Here is a 12,775-nt window from a genome sequence, read left to right as displayed (position 1 = left end):
ACCACTATACCACCATCGCTGTATTAAATTAAACTTATGAGAAAATTTTCAACACTATTACCAGTTTTTGAACATAAATAGACAACATATACGTCCTTCCTTTATAATATGGAGAAAGTTATGCGATGGCCGGGAATGGAACCCGGGTCAACTGCATGGCAAGCAGCTATGCTGACCACTATACCACCATCGCTGTAAGAAGTTAAAATTATGAGAAAATTTTCAACACTATTACCAGTTTTTGAACGTAAATAGACAACATATACATCCTTCCTCTATTCTATATAGAAAGTTCTGCGATGGCCGGGAATCGAACACGGGTCAACTGCTTGGCAAGCAGCTATGCTGACCACTATACCACCATCTCTGTAAGAATTTAAAATTATGAGACAATTTTCAACACTATTACCAGATTTAGAGGAAAAAACAACAACATATACTTACATCCTTCCTTTTTTAGAGAAAGTTCTGCGATGGCCGGGAATCGAACTAGGGTCAACTGCTTGGCAAGCAGCTATTCTGACCACTATACCACCATTGCTATATTAATTGTAAATTATGAGAAAATTTTCCACAGTATTTCCAGATTTAGAGGAAAAATTGAGATCATACTGTATACATCCTTCCTTTATTCTATATAGAAAGTTCTGCGATGGCCGGGAATCGAACCCGGGCCAACTGCTTGGAAGGCAGCTATGCTGACCACTATACTACCATCGCTGTAAGAATTTAAAATTATGAGACAATTTTCCACAGTATTACCAGATTTAGAGGAAAAAACAACAACATATACTTACATCCTTCCTTTTTTAGAGAAAGTTCTGCGACGGCCGGGAATCGAACTAGGGTCAACTGCTTGGCAAGCAGCTATGCTGACCACTATACCACCATTGCTATATTAATTGTAAATTATGAGAAAATTTTCCACAGTATTTCCAGATTTAGAGGAAAAATTGAGATCATACTGTATACATCCTTCCTTTATTCTATATAGAAAGTTCTGCGATGGCCGGGAATCGAACCCGGGCCAACTGCTTGGAAGGCAGCTATGCTGACCACTATACTACCATCGCTGTAAGAATTAAAAATTATGAGACAATTTTCCACAGTATTACCAGATTTAGAGGAAAAATAGAAAACATACTGTACACATCCTTCCTTTATAAAATAGAGAATGTTTTGTGATGGCCGGTAATCGAACCCAGATGAACTGCTTAGCAATCAGCTATGCTGACCACTATACCACCATCGCTGTAATAAGTTAAAATTATCAGAAAATTTTCAACACTATTAGCAGATTTAGAGGAAAAATAGAAAACATACTGAATACATCCTTCCTTTATAAAATAGAGAATGTTTTGCGATGGCCGGGAATCGAACCCGGGTCACCTGCTTGGCAAGCAGCTATGCTGACCACTGTACCACCATCGCTGTAATAAGTTCAAATTATGAGACAATTTTCCACAGTATTACCAGATTTAGTTGAAAAACAACAACATATACTTACATCCTTCATTTATAAAATGGAGAAAGTTCTGCAATGGCCGGGAATCGAACCCCGGTCAACTGCTTGGAAGGTAGCTATGCTGACCACTATACCACCATCGCAGTAAGAAGTTAAAATTATGAGACAATTTTCCACAGTATTACCAGATTTAGAGGAAAAATAGACAACATACTGTATGCATCGTTCCTGTATTTGAGAAAGTTCTGCGATGGCCGGGAATCGAACCCGGGTCAATTGCTTGGAAGGCAGCTATGCTGACCACTATACCACCATCGCTGTATTATTTGTAAATTATGAGAAAATTTTCCACAGTATTTCCAGATTTAGAGGAAAAATAGAGAACATACTTTACACATCCTTCCTTTACAAAATAGAGAAAGTTCTGCGATGGCTGGGAATCGAACACGGGTCAACTGCTTGGCAAGCAGCTATGCTGACCACTATACCACAATCGCTGTATTAAATTAAAATTATGAGAAAATTTTCAACACTATTACCAGTTTTTGGACATAAATGGACAACATATACATCCTTCATAATATGGAGAAAGTTCTTCGATGGCCGGGAATCAAACCCGGGTCAACTGCTTGGCAAGCAGCTATGCTGACCACTATACCACCATCGATGTAATAGGTCAAAATTATGAGAAACTTTTCAACACTATTACCAGTTTTTGAACATAAATAGACAACATATACATCCTTCCTTTATAATCTGGAGAAAGTTATGCGATGGCCGGGAATCGAACCCTGGTCAACTGCATGGCAAGCAGCTATGCTGACCACTATACCACCATCGCTGTAAGAAGTTAAAATTATGAGAAAATTTTCAACACTATTACCAGTTTTTGAACATAAATAGACAACATATACATTCTTCCTTTATTCTATATAGAAAGTTCTGCGATGGCCGGGAATCGAACCCGGGTCAACTGCTTGGCAAGCAGCTATGCTGACCACTATACCACCATTGCTATATTAATTGTAAATTATGAGGAAATTTTCCACAGTATTTACAGATTTAGAGGAAAAATTGAGAACATACTGTATACATTCTTGCTTTATTCTATATAGAAAGTTCTGCGATGGCCGGGAATCGAACCCCGGATCAACTGCTTGGAAGGCAGCTATGATGACCACTATACCACCATCGCTGTGAGAAGCTAAAGTTTAAATTATGAGAAACTTTTCCACAGTATTACCAGATTTAGAGGAAAAATAGACAATTTATACATCCTTCCTTTATAAAATCGAGGAAGTTCTGCGATGGCCGGGAATCGAACCCGGGTCAACTGCTTGGAAGGCAGCTATGCTGACCACTATACCACCATCGCTGTAAGAATTTAAAATTATGAGACAATTTTCCACAGTATTACCAGATTTAGAGGAAAAAAAGACAACATACTGTATACATCGTTCCTGTATTAGAGAAATTTCTGCGATGGCCGGGAATCGAACCCGGGTCAACTGCTTGGCAAGCAGCTATGCTGACCACTATACCACCATTGCTATATTAATTGTAAATTATGAGAAAATTTTCCAGTTTTTCCAGATTTAGAGGAAAAATTGAGAACATACTGTAGACGTCCTTCCTTTACAAAATAGAGAAAGTTCTGCGATGGCCGGGAATCGAACCCGGGTCAACTGCTTAGCAAGCAGCTATGCTGACCACTATACCACCATCGCTGTAATAAGTTAAAATTATGAGAACATTTTCGACACTATTACCAGTTTTTGAACATAAATAGACAAGATATACATCCTTCATTCTATATAGAAAGTTCTGCGATGGCCAGGAATCGAACCCTGGTCAACTGCTTGGCAAGCAGCTATGCTGACCACTATACCACCATCGCTGTAATAGGTCAAAATTATGAGAAACTTTTCCACAGTATTACCAAATTTATAGGAAAAATAGTCAACATACTGTATACATCATTCCTGTATTTGAGAAAGTTCTGCGATGGCCGGGAATCGAACCCGGGTCAACTGCATGGCAAGCAGCTATGCTGACCACTATACCACCATCGCTGTATTAAATAAAAATTATGAGAAAATTTTCAACACTATTACCAGTTTTTGAACATAAATAGACAACATATACGTCCTTCCTTTATAATATGGAGAAAGTTATGCGATGGCCGGGAATCGAACCCGGGTCAACTGCATGGCAAGCAGCTATGCTGACCACTATACCACCATCGCTGTAAGAAGTCAAAATTATGAGAAAATTTTCAACACTATTACCAGTTTTTGAACATAAATAGACAACATATACATCCTTCCTTTATTCTATATAGAAAGTTCTGCGATGGCCGGGAATCGAACTAGGGTCAACTGCTTGGCAAGCAGCTATGCTGACCACTATACCACCATTGCTATATTAACTGTAAATTATGAGGAAATTTTCCACAGTATTTCCAGATTTAGAGGAAAAATTGAGAACATACTGTACACATCCTTCCTTTATTCTATATAGAAAGTTCTGCGAGTGCCGGGAATCGAACCCGGGTCAACTGCTTGGAAGGCAGCTATGATGACCACTATACCACCATCGCTGTATTAAATTAAAATTATGAGAAAATTTTCAACACTATTACCAGTTTTTGAACATAAATAGACAACATATACATCCTTCCTTTATAATCTGGAGAAAGTTATGCGATGGCCGGGAATCGTACCCGGGTCAACTGCATGGCAAGCAGCTATGCTGACCACTATACCACCATCGCTGTAAGAAGCTAAAGTTTAAATTATGAGAAACTTTTCCACAGTATTACCAGATTTAGAGGAAAAATAGAGAACATACTGTATACATCCTTCCTTTATAAAATAGAGAATGTTTTGCGATGGCCGGGAATCGAACCCGGGTCAACTGCTTGGCAAGCAGCTATGCTGACCACTATACCACCATCGCTGTAATAGGTCAAAATTATGAGAAACTTTTCCACAGTATTACCAAATTTATAGGAAAAATAGACAACATACTGTATACATCCTTGCTTAATTAAATAGAGAACGTCTTGCAATGGCCGGGAATCGAACCCGGGTCAACTGCATGGCAAGCAGCTATGCTGACCACTATACCACCATCGCTGTAGTAAGTTAAAATTATGAGAAAATTTTCAACACTATTACCAGTTTTTGAACATAAATAGACAACATATACATCATTCCTTTATAATCTGGAGAAAGTTATGCGATGGCCAGGAATCGTACCCGGGTCAACTGCATGGGAAGCAGCTATGCTGACCACTGTACCACCATCGCTGTAAGAAGCTAAAGTCTAAATTATGAGAAACTTTTCCACAGTATTACCAGATTTAGAGGAAAAATAGAGAACATACTGTATACATCCTTCCTTTATAAAATAGAGAATGTTTTGCGATGGCCGGGAATCGAACACGGGTCAACTGCTTGGCAAGCAGCTATGCTGACCACTATACCACCATCGCCGTAATAGGTCAAAATTATGAGAAACTTTTCCACAGTATTACCAAATTTGTAGGAAAAATAGACAACATACTGTATACATCCTTGCTTAATTAAATACAGAATGTCTTGCAATGGCCGGGAATCGAACCCGGGTCAACTGCATGGCAAGCAGCTATGCTGACCACTATACCACCATTGCTGTAATAAGTTAAAATTATGAGAAAATTTTCCACAGTATTACCAGATTTAGAGGAAAAATAGACAACTTATACATCCTTCCTTTATAAAATCGAGGAAGTTCTGCGATGGCCGGGAATAGAACCCGGGTCAACTGCTTGGCAAGCAGCTATGCTGACCACTATACCACCATTGCTATATTAATTGTAAATTATGAGAAAATTTTCCACAGTATTTCCAGATTTAGAGGAAAAATTGAGAACATACTGTAGACGTCCTTCCTTTACAAAATAGAGAAAGTTCTGCGATGGCCGGGAATCGAACCCGGGTGAACTGCTTAGCAAGCAGCTAAGCTGACCACTATACCACCATCGCTGTATTAAATTAAAATTATGAGAAAATTTTCAACACTATTACCAGTTTTTGAACATAAATTGACAACATATACATCCTTCCATTATAATCTGGAGAAAGTTATGCGATGGCCGGGAATCGAACCCGGGTCAACTACATGGCAAGCAGCTATGCTGACCACTATACCACCATCACCGCAAGAATTTAAAATTATGAGACAATTTTCCACAGTATTACCAGATTTAGAGGAAAAAACAACAACATATACTTACATCCTTCCTTTTTTAGAGAAAGTTATGCGATGGCCGGGAATCGAACCCGGGTCAACTACATGGCAAGCAGCTATGCTGACCACTATACCACCATCGCAGTAAGAAGTTAAAATTATGAGACAATTTTCTACAGTATTACCAGATTTAGAGGAAAAATAGACAACATACTGTATGCATCGTTCCTGTATTTGAGAAAGTTCTGCGATGGCCAGGAATCGAACCCGGGTCAACTGCTTGGAAGGTAGCTATGCTGACCACTATACCACCATCGCTGTATTACTTGTAAATTATGAGAAAATTTTCCACAGTATTTCCAGATTTAGAGGAAAAATAGAGAACATACTGTACACATCCTTCCTTTACAAAATAGAGAAAGTTCTGCGATGGCTGGGAATCGAACACGGGTCAACTGCTTGGCAAGCAGCTATGCTGACCACTATACCACAATCGCTGTATTAAATTAAAATTATGAGAAAATTTTCAACACTATTACCAGTTTTTGGACATAAATGGACAACATATACATCCTTCCTTTATAATATGGAGAAAGTTCTTCGATGGCCGGGAATCGAACCCGGGTCAACTGCTTGGCAAGCAGCTATGCTGACCACTATACCACCATTGATGTAATAAGTTAAAATTATGAGAAACTTTTCAACACTATTACCAGTTTTTGAACATAAATAGACAACATATACATCCTTCCTTTATAATCTGGAGAAAGTTATGCGATGGCCGGGAATCGAACCCGGGTCAACTGCATGGCAAGCAGCTATGCTGACCACTATACCACCATCGCTGTAAGAAGTTAAAATTATGAGAAAATTTTCAACACTATTACCAGTTTTTGAACATAAATAGACAACATATACGTCCTTCCTTTATAATATGGAGAAAGTTATGCGATGGCCGGGAATCGAACCCGGGTCAACTGCATGGCAAGCAGCTATGCTGACCACTATACCACCATCGCTGTAAGAAGTTAAAATTATGAGAAACTTTTCAACACTATTACCAGTTTTTGAACATAAATAGACAACATATACATCCTTCCTTTATAATCTGGAGAAAGTTATGCGATGGCCGGGAATCGAACCCGGGTCAACTGCATGGCAAGCAGCTATGCTGACCACTATACCACCATCGCTGTAAGAAGTTAAAATTATGAGAAAATTTTCAACACTATTACCAGTTTTAGAGGAAAAAACAACAACATATACTTACATCCTTGCTTTTTTACAGAAAGTTCTGCGATGGCCGGGATAGAACACGGGACAACCACTTGGCAAGCAGCTATGCTGACCACTTTACCACCATCGCTGTAATAAGTTAAAATTATGAGAAAATTTTCAACACTATTAGCAGATTTAGAGGAAAAATAGAAAACATACTGTATACATCCTCCATCCATCCATCCATTTTCTGTTCACCCTTTTCCCTAATGGGGTTGGGAGGGTTGCTGGTGCCCATCTCAGGCTACGTTCCGGGCGAGAGGCGGGGTACACCCTGGACAGGTCGCCAGTCTGTCGCAGGGCAACACAGAGACATACAGGACAAACAACCATGCACACACACACACACACACACTCACACCTAGGGAGAATTTAGAGAAACCAATTGACCTGACAGTCATGTTTTTGGACTATGGGAGGAAGCCGGAGTACCCAGAGAGAACCCACGCATGCACAGGGAGAACATGCAAACTCCATGCAGAAAGACCCCGGCCGGGAATCGAACCCAGGACCTTCTTGCTGCAAGGCAACAGTGCTACCAACTGCGCCACTGTGCAGCCCTTATATATCCTTCCTTATACATCCTTCCTTTATAAAATGGAGAAAGTTCTGTGATGGCCAGGAATCGAACAAGGGTCAACTGCTTGGAAGGCAGCTATGCTGACCACTATACCACCATCGCTGTAAGATGTCAAAATTATGAGACAATTTTCCACAGTATTACCAGATTTAGAGGAAAAATAGACGACATACTATATACATCGTTCCTGTATTTGAGAAAGTTCTGCGATGGCCGGGAATCGAACCCGGGTCAACTGCATGGCAAGCAGCTATGCTGACCACTATACCACCATCGATGTAAGATGTTAAAATCATGAGACAACTTTCCACAGTATTACCAGATTTAGAGGAAAAATAGACGACATACTGTCTACATCGTTCCTGTATTTGAGAAAGTTCTGCGATGGCCGGGAATCGAACCCGGGTCAACTGCTTGGCAAGCAGCTATGCTGACCACTATACCACTATCGCTGTATTAAATCAAAATTATGAGAAAATTTTCAACACTATTACCAGTTTTTGAACATAAATAGACAACATATACATCCTTCCTTTATAATATGGAGAAAGTTATGCGATGGCCGGGAATCGAACCCGGGTCAACTGCTTGGAAGGCAGCTATGATGACCACTATACCACCATCGCTGTAAGAAGCTAAAGTCTAAATTATGAGAAACTTTTCCACAGTATTACCAGATTTAGAGGAAAAATAGACAACATACTGTATACATCCTTCCTTTATAAAATAGAGAATGTTTTGCGATGGCCGGGAATCGAACCCGGGTCAACTGCTTGGCAAGCAGCTATGGTGACCACTATACCACCATCGCTGTAATAGGTCAAAATTATGAGAAACTTTTCCACAGTATTACCAAATTTAGAGGAAAAATAGACAACTTATACATCCTTCCTTTATAATATGGAGAAAGTTATGCGATGGCCGGGAATCGAACCCGGGTCAACTGCTTGGAAGGCAGCTATGATGACCACTATACCACCATCGCTGTAAGAAGCTAAAGTCTAAATTATGAGAAACTTTTCCACAGTATTACCAGATTTAGAGGAAAAATAGACAACATACTGTATACATCCTTCCTTTATAAAATCGAGAAAGTTCTGCGATGGCTGGGAATTGAACCGGGGTGAACTGCTTGGAAGGCAGCTATGATGACCACTATACCACCATCGCTGTAATAGGTCAAAATTATGAGAAACGCTTCCACAGTATTACCAGATTTAGAGGAAAAATAGACAAAACACTGTACACATCCTTCCTTTATAAAATAGAGAATATTTTGTGATGGCCGGGAATCGAACCCTGGTCAACTGCATGGCAAGCAGCTATGCTGACCACTATACCACCATCGCTGTAATAAGTTAAAATTATGAGAAAATTTTCCACACTATTACCAGATTTAGAGGAAAAATAGAGAACTTATACATCCTTCCTTTATAAAATCAAGAAAGTTCTGCGATGGCCGGGAATCGAACCCGGGCAACTGCTTGGCAAGCAGCTATGCTGACCACTATACCACCATCGCTGTAATAAGTTAAATTTATGAGAACATTTTCCACACTATTACCAGTTTTTGAACTTAAATAGACAACATATACATACTTCTTTTATTCTATAGAGAAATTTCTGCGATGGCCGGGAATCAAACCCGGGTCAACTGCTTGGAAGGCAGCTATGATGACCACTATACCACCATCGCTGTAATAGGTCTATATTATGAGAAACTTTTCCACAGTATTACCAGATTTAGAGGAAAAATAGAAAACATACTGTACACATCCTTCCTTTATAAAATAGAGAATGTTTTGTGATGGCCGGGAATCGAACGCAGATCAACTGCTGAGCAAGCAGCTATGCTGACCAATATACCACCATCGCTGCAATAAGTTAAAATTATGAGAAAATTTTCCACACTATTACCAGTTGTTGAACATAAATGGACAACATAAACATCCTTCATTCTATAGAGAAAGTTCTGCGATGGCCGGGAATCGAAACCGGGTCAACTGCTTGGAAGGCAGCTATGCTGAGCACTATACCACAATCACTGTAATAAGTTACAATTATGAGACAATTTTCCACAGTATTACCAGATTTAGAGGAAAAATAGATGACATACTGTACACATCGTTCCTGTATTAGAGAAAGTTCTGCGATGACAGGGAATCGAAACCGGGTCAATTGCTTGGAAGGCAGCTATGATGACCACTATACCACCATCGCTGTAATAGCTCAAAATTATGAGAAACGTTTCCACAGTATTACCAAATTCAGAGGAAAACTAGACAACATATACATCCATCCTTTATAAAATAGATTAAGTTCTGCGATGGTCGGGAATCGAACCCGGGTCAACTGCTTGGAAGGCAGCTATGCTGACCACTATACCACCATCGCTGTAATAAGTGAAAATTATGAGAAACTTTTCCACAGTATTACCAGATTTAGAGGAAAAATAGAAAACATACTGTATACATCCTTCCTTTATAAAATCGAGAAAGTTCTGCGATGGTCGGGAATCGAACCCGGGTCAACTGCATGGCAAGCAGCTATGCTGACCACTATACCACCATCACTGTAAGAAGCTAAAATTATGAGAAAATTTTCCACAGTATTAACAGATTTAGAGGAAAAATAGAAAACATACTGTACACATCGTTCCTGTATTAGAGAAAGTTCTGCGATGACCGGGAATCGAACCTGGGTCAACTGCTTGGCAAGCAGCTATGCTGACCACTATACCACCATCGCTGTAATAAGTTAAAATTATGAGAACATTTTCCACACTATTACCAGTTTTTGAACATAAATAGACAACATATACATCCTTCCTTTATTCTATAGAGAAAGTTCTGCGATGGCCGGGAATCGAACCCTGGTCAACTGCTTGGAAGGCAGCTATGATGACCACTATACCACCATCGCTGTAAGAATTTAAAATTATGAGAAACTTTTCCACAGTACTGCCAGATTTAGAGGAAAAATAGAGAACAGACTGTATACATCCTTCCTTTACAAAATAGAGAAAGTTCTGCGATGGTCGGGAATCGAACCCGGGTCAACTGCTTGGAAGGCAGCTATGATGACCACTATACCACCATCGCTGTAATAGGTCAAAATAATGAGAAACCTTTCCACAGTATTACCAAATTTAGAGGAAAAATAGACAACATATACATCCATCCATCGTCTGTTCACCCTTGTCCCTAATGGGGTCGGGAGGGTTGCTGGTGCCTATCTCCAGCTACGTTCCAGGCGGGAGGCGGGGTACACCCTGGACAGGTCGCCAGTCTGTCGCAGGGCAACACAGAGACATACAGGACAAACAACCATTCACACACAACACACACCCCTAGGGAGAATTTAGATAGACCAATTAACCTAACAGTCATGTCTTTGGACTGTGGGAGGAAGCCGGAGTACCCGGAGAGAACCCACGCATGCACAGGGAGAACATGCAAACTCCATGCAGAAAGACCCCAGCCGGGAATCGAACCCAGGACCCTCTTGCTGCAAGGCAACAGTGCTACCAACTGCGCCACTGTGCAGCCCATATACATCCATCCTTTATAAAATAGACTAAGTTCTGCGATGGCCGGGAATCGAACCCCGGTCAACTGCTTAGCAAGCAGCTATGCTGACCACTATACCACCATCGCTGTAATAAGTTAAAATTATGAGAACATTTTCCACACTATTACCAGTTTTTGAACATAAATAGACAACATATACATCCTTCCTTTATTATATAGAGAAAGCTCTGTGATGACCGGGAATCGAACCCGGGTCATTTGCTGGGAATGCAGCCATACTGACCACTATACAACCATTTCAACTGTAAACTTTGAATTTGTGCAAAACGTTTCCACAGTATAAACAGTATTAGAGCAAAATTTGACAACATGTATACAATATATCTTTCATTATACCAGGAAAATTATGAGATTTCCAGGATTTGAACCCGGGTTAACTGTTATACTGACCACTACCACCATTGTGATAACCAAACCTTATATAGTCCAAAAATATGTATCCAGAAATATATTTCCTTTATTACACCTCAAATATTCTGCGATGACTGGGAATCGAACCAGATCAACTTCTTGGTAGGCCGCTGTGCTGACCACTATACCTCCATCTTCCCTCTAATGTATATACAGTACATGAATGTAAATTTTCTGTGTAAAATGAGTAAAAACATGAAGACTACATGGAAGGTTTCTTTAAAAGGACATTTTTATAAAGTTAGTTTTAAATGCACTGTTTTGAATTGATAGCTTCAATTATTTCACAGAACATTTAATTATTGATTTACCGTATTTCAAAATTCCAAGATTCATTTAATTACTTTGTGGTGAATTTAATAATTATGTTTTTAACATTTTTGTGATACACTATTGAATAGGATATTTACACTGATATATCTCATGGTATATTAGCTCATGTAATTTTTAACTGCAGTTAGCTTCTGCTATACACCATATAATTCTCTATTTGGCTTCTTACAGGATGACTCGTTAAAAACAGTGTAAGTGTCATAGAATACAATGTCAGAACAACTTGTACACATTGCTTTTTAACATGTTGAAAGGAACCTGTGTGATTTATCACTGAAGTAGTGCCCGCCTGTGACCAGAAGGTGGCAGAACGGGACTGCAGCGCTCAGCGGGAGGCTACAGCTGCTAGCAGCCTTTCACCCCGGCTGGAGAATCAGCTTCCTCCAGCTGTGAGTTCCCCGCCCACGCTCTTGATGAATTTAGAAAGAGGAAGTGTAGGCCCAGAATGCAGATAGGAGAAAACCCTTTTCCATATTTCACGTTCTGGGTTTCCCTGATGTAAAATCACTAGCTGATATTGGCCATGACTAAATATGGACACAGACAAAGCAACATAAGCTACGTAATGTTTGGTAAAACATTATTCATACTTTGACTATGACTATAATCTACTTGATATTTGGGGGATTTCAGGAAAACTGCACACATTCTTCCCATCTTGGTCTTATTGCATTTCTACCAAATTACCAGAGAATGTAGTTTTCAAGCCAGAATAAAAGAAAGGGAAAATAACTCGCTTATGGCATTTTTGCCATATTTAACATATTGTTCAGAGGTGTGGGGAATTAATTACCAAAGCTCTTTACAACCACTGAGTATCCTACAGAAACGAGTCGCTGACAAAGGGCCGGCCAAAATTGTTCTGATGGTCGCAAATGGCCCCCA

The 12,775-nt window shown here is 39.7% G+C and overlaps 41 non-coding genes across 41 annotated transcripts; all 41 read right to left on the bottom strand.

Moving 5' to 3' along the window:
- Positions 1–121: 121 nt before the first annotated feature.
- Positions 122–193, bottom strand: trnag-gcc (transfer RNA glycine (anticodon GCC)). The gene has a single exon. It is a non-coding gene; the product is annotated as a tRNA-Gly (tRNA).
- Positions 194–648: 455 nt separating this feature from the next.
- trnag-ucc (transfer RNA glycine (anticodon UCC)) lies at positions 649–720 on the bottom strand. The gene has a single exon. It is a non-coding gene; the product is annotated as a tRNA-Gly (tRNA).
- Positions 721–1,001: 281 nt separating this feature from the next.
- On the bottom strand, positions 1,002–1,073 carry trnag-ucc (transfer RNA glycine (anticodon UCC)). Its single transcript has one exon. It is a non-coding gene; the product is annotated as a tRNA-Gly (tRNA).
- A 286-nt stretch (positions 1,074–1,359) lies between these two features.
- On the bottom strand, positions 1,360–1,431 carry trnag-gcc (transfer RNA glycine (anticodon GCC)). Its single transcript has one exon. It is a non-coding gene; the product is annotated as a tRNA-Gly (tRNA).
- A 105-nt stretch (positions 1,432–1,536) lies between these two features.
- Positions 1,537–1,608, bottom strand: trnag-ucc (transfer RNA glycine (anticodon UCC)). The gene has a single exon. It is a non-coding gene; the product is annotated as a tRNA-Gly (tRNA).
- Positions 1,609–1,711: 103 nt separating this feature from the next.
- On the bottom strand, positions 1,712–1,783 carry trnag-ucc (transfer RNA glycine (anticodon UCC)). Its single transcript has one exon. It is a non-coding gene; the product is annotated as a tRNA-Gly (tRNA).
- Positions 1,784–2,060: 277 nt separating this feature from the next.
- On the bottom strand, positions 2,061–2,132 carry trnag-gcc (transfer RNA glycine (anticodon GCC)). The gene has a single exon. It is a non-coding gene; the product is annotated as a tRNA-Gly (tRNA).
- A 102-nt stretch (positions 2,133–2,234) lies between these two features.
- trnag-gcc (transfer RNA glycine (anticodon GCC)) lies at positions 2,235–2,306 on the bottom strand. The gene has a single exon. It is a non-coding gene; the product is annotated as a tRNA-Gly (tRNA).
- A 102-nt stretch (positions 2,307–2,408) lies between these two features.
- On the bottom strand, positions 2,409–2,480 carry trnag-gcc (transfer RNA glycine (anticodon GCC)). The gene has a single exon. It is a non-coding gene; the product is annotated as a tRNA-Gly (tRNA).
- Positions 2,481–2,587: 107 nt separating this feature from the next.
- On the bottom strand, positions 2,588–2,660 carry trnag-ucc (transfer RNA glycine (anticodon UCC)). Its single transcript has one exon. It is a non-coding gene; the product is annotated as a tRNA-Gly (tRNA).
- Positions 2,661–2,768: 108 nt separating this feature from the next.
- trnag-ucc (transfer RNA glycine (anticodon UCC)) lies at positions 2,769–2,840 on the bottom strand. The gene has a single exon. It is a non-coding gene; the product is annotated as a tRNA-Gly (tRNA).
- Positions 2,841–2,943: 103 nt separating this feature from the next.
- On the bottom strand, positions 2,944–3,015 carry trnag-gcc (transfer RNA glycine (anticodon GCC)). Its single transcript has one exon. It is a non-coding gene; the product is annotated as a tRNA-Gly (tRNA).
- Positions 3,016–3,120: 105 nt separating this feature from the next.
- trnas-gcu (transfer RNA serine (anticodon GCU)) lies at positions 3,121–3,192 on the bottom strand. The gene has a single exon. It is a non-coding gene; the product is annotated as a tRNA-Ser (tRNA).
- Positions 3,193–3,465: 273 nt separating this feature from the next.
- On the bottom strand, positions 3,466–3,537 carry trnag-gcc (transfer RNA glycine (anticodon GCC)). The gene has a single exon. It is a non-coding gene; the product is annotated as a tRNA-Gly (tRNA).
- Positions 3,538–3,639: 102 nt separating this feature from the next.
- On the bottom strand, positions 3,640–3,711 carry trnag-gcc (transfer RNA glycine (anticodon GCC)). Its single transcript has one exon. It is a non-coding gene; the product is annotated as a tRNA-Gly (tRNA).
- A 281-nt stretch (positions 3,712–3,992) lies between these two features.
- On the bottom strand, positions 3,993–4,064 carry trnag-ucc (transfer RNA glycine (anticodon UCC)). The gene has a single exon. It is a non-coding gene; the product is annotated as a tRNA-Gly (tRNA).
- A 102-nt stretch (positions 4,065–4,166) lies between these two features.
- On the bottom strand, positions 4,167–4,238 carry trnag-gcc (transfer RNA glycine (anticodon GCC)). Its single transcript has one exon. It is a non-coding gene; the product is annotated as a tRNA-Gly (tRNA).
- A 113-nt stretch (positions 4,239–4,351) lies between these two features.
- trnag-gcc (transfer RNA glycine (anticodon GCC)) lies at positions 4,352–4,423 on the bottom strand. The gene has a single exon. It is a non-coding gene; the product is annotated as a tRNA-Gly (tRNA).
- A 107-nt stretch (positions 4,424–4,530) lies between these two features.
- trnag-gcc (transfer RNA glycine (anticodon GCC)) lies at positions 4,531–4,602 on the bottom strand. Its single transcript has one exon. It is a non-coding gene; the product is annotated as a tRNA-Gly (tRNA).
- A 102-nt stretch (positions 4,603–4,704) lies between these two features.
- trnag-ccc (transfer RNA glycine (anticodon CCC)) lies at positions 4,705–4,776 on the bottom strand. The gene has a single exon. It is a non-coding gene; the product is annotated as a tRNA-Gly (tRNA).
- Positions 4,777–4,889: 113 nt separating this feature from the next.
- On the bottom strand, positions 4,890–4,961 carry trnag-gcc (transfer RNA glycine (anticodon GCC)). The gene has a single exon. It is a non-coding gene; the product is annotated as a tRNA-Gly (tRNA).
- A 107-nt stretch (positions 4,962–5,068) lies between these two features.
- trnag-gcc (transfer RNA glycine (anticodon GCC)) lies at positions 5,069–5,140 on the bottom strand. The gene has a single exon. It is a non-coding gene; the product is annotated as a tRNA-Gly (tRNA).
- A 281-nt stretch (positions 5,141–5,421) lies between these two features.
- trnas-gcu (transfer RNA serine (anticodon GCU)) lies at positions 5,422–5,493 on the bottom strand. The gene has a single exon. It is a non-coding gene; the product is annotated as a tRNA-Ser (tRNA).
- A 276-nt stretch (positions 5,494–5,769) lies between these two features.
- On the bottom strand, positions 5,770–5,841 carry trnag-gcc (transfer RNA glycine (anticodon GCC)). The gene has a single exon. It is a non-coding gene; the product is annotated as a tRNA-Gly (tRNA).
- Positions 5,842–5,944: 103 nt separating this feature from the next.
- trnag-ucc (transfer RNA glycine (anticodon UCC)) lies at positions 5,945–6,016 on the bottom strand. Its single transcript has one exon. It is a non-coding gene; the product is annotated as a tRNA-Gly (tRNA).
- A 281-nt stretch (positions 6,017–6,297) lies between these two features.
- trnag-gcc (transfer RNA glycine (anticodon GCC)) lies at positions 6,298–6,369 on the bottom strand. The gene has a single exon. It is a non-coding gene; the product is annotated as a tRNA-Gly (tRNA).
- Positions 6,370–6,471: 102 nt separating this feature from the next.
- Positions 6,472–6,543, bottom strand: trnag-gcc (transfer RNA glycine (anticodon GCC)). Its single transcript has one exon. It is a non-coding gene; the product is annotated as a tRNA-Gly (tRNA).
- Positions 6,544–6,645: 102 nt separating this feature from the next.
- Positions 6,646–6,717, bottom strand: trnag-gcc (transfer RNA glycine (anticodon GCC)). The gene has a single exon. It is a non-coding gene; the product is annotated as a tRNA-Gly (tRNA).
- A 102-nt stretch (positions 6,718–6,819) lies between these two features.
- trnag-gcc (transfer RNA glycine (anticodon GCC)) lies at positions 6,820–6,891 on the bottom strand. The gene has a single exon. It is a non-coding gene; the product is annotated as a tRNA-Gly (tRNA).
- Positions 6,892–7,586: 695 nt separating this feature from the next.
- On the bottom strand, positions 7,587–7,658 carry trnag-ucc (transfer RNA glycine (anticodon UCC)). Its single transcript has one exon. It is a non-coding gene; the product is annotated as a tRNA-Gly (tRNA).
- Positions 7,659–7,761: 103 nt separating this feature from the next.
- trnag-gcc (transfer RNA glycine (anticodon GCC)) lies at positions 7,762–7,833 on the bottom strand. Its single transcript has one exon. It is a non-coding gene; the product is annotated as a tRNA-Gly (tRNA).
- A 103-nt stretch (positions 7,834–7,936) lies between these two features.
- trnag-gcc (transfer RNA glycine (anticodon GCC)) lies at positions 7,937–8,008 on the bottom strand. The gene has a single exon. It is a non-coding gene; the product is annotated as a tRNA-Gly (tRNA).
- A 102-nt stretch (positions 8,009–8,110) lies between these two features.
- On the bottom strand, positions 8,111–8,182 carry trnag-ucc (transfer RNA glycine (anticodon UCC)). The gene has a single exon. It is a non-coding gene; the product is annotated as a tRNA-Gly (tRNA).
- Positions 8,183–8,295: 113 nt separating this feature from the next.
- Positions 8,296–8,367, bottom strand: trnag-gcc (transfer RNA glycine (anticodon GCC)). Its single transcript has one exon. It is a non-coding gene; the product is annotated as a tRNA-Gly (tRNA).
- Positions 8,368–8,469: 102 nt separating this feature from the next.
- trnag-ucc (transfer RNA glycine (anticodon UCC)) lies at positions 8,470–8,541 on the bottom strand. Its single transcript has one exon. It is a non-coding gene; the product is annotated as a tRNA-Gly (tRNA).
- A 466-nt stretch (positions 8,542–9,007) lies between these two features.
- On the bottom strand, positions 9,008–9,078 carry trnag-gcc (transfer RNA glycine (anticodon GCC)). Its single transcript has one exon. It is a non-coding gene; the product is annotated as a tRNA-Gly (tRNA).
- A 102-nt stretch (positions 9,079–9,180) lies between these two features.
- Positions 9,181–9,252, bottom strand: trnag-ucc (transfer RNA glycine (anticodon UCC)). The gene has a single exon. It is a non-coding gene; the product is annotated as a tRNA-Gly (tRNA).
- Positions 9,253–9,878: 626 nt separating this feature from the next.
- Positions 9,879–9,950, bottom strand: trnag-ucc (transfer RNA glycine (anticodon UCC)). The gene has a single exon. It is a non-coding gene; the product is annotated as a tRNA-Gly (tRNA).
- A 456-nt stretch (positions 9,951–10,406) lies between these two features.
- trnag-ucc (transfer RNA glycine (anticodon UCC)) lies at positions 10,407–10,478 on the bottom strand. The gene has a single exon. It is a non-coding gene; the product is annotated as a tRNA-Gly (tRNA).
- Positions 10,479–10,585: 107 nt separating this feature from the next.
- trnag-ucc (transfer RNA glycine (anticodon UCC)) lies at positions 10,586–10,657 on the bottom strand. The gene has a single exon. It is a non-coding gene; the product is annotated as a tRNA-Gly (tRNA).
- Positions 10,658–11,140: 483 nt separating this feature from the next.
- trnas-gcu (transfer RNA serine (anticodon GCU)) lies at positions 11,141–11,212 on the bottom strand. Its single transcript has one exon. It is a non-coding gene; the product is annotated as a tRNA-Ser (tRNA).
- Positions 11,213–12,775: the final 1,563 nt, after the last annotated feature.

Source organism: Xiphophorus couchianus, chromosome 21 (genome assembly GCF_001444195.1).
Source record: "Xiphophorus couchianus chromosome 21, X_couchianus-1.0, whole genome shotgun sequence".
Lineage (NCBI taxonomy): Eukaryota > Metazoa > Chordata > Actinopteri > Cyprinodontiformes > Poeciliidae > Xiphophorus > Xiphophorus couchianus.
This window is presented reverse-complemented; position numbering and strand designations above follow the sequence as displayed.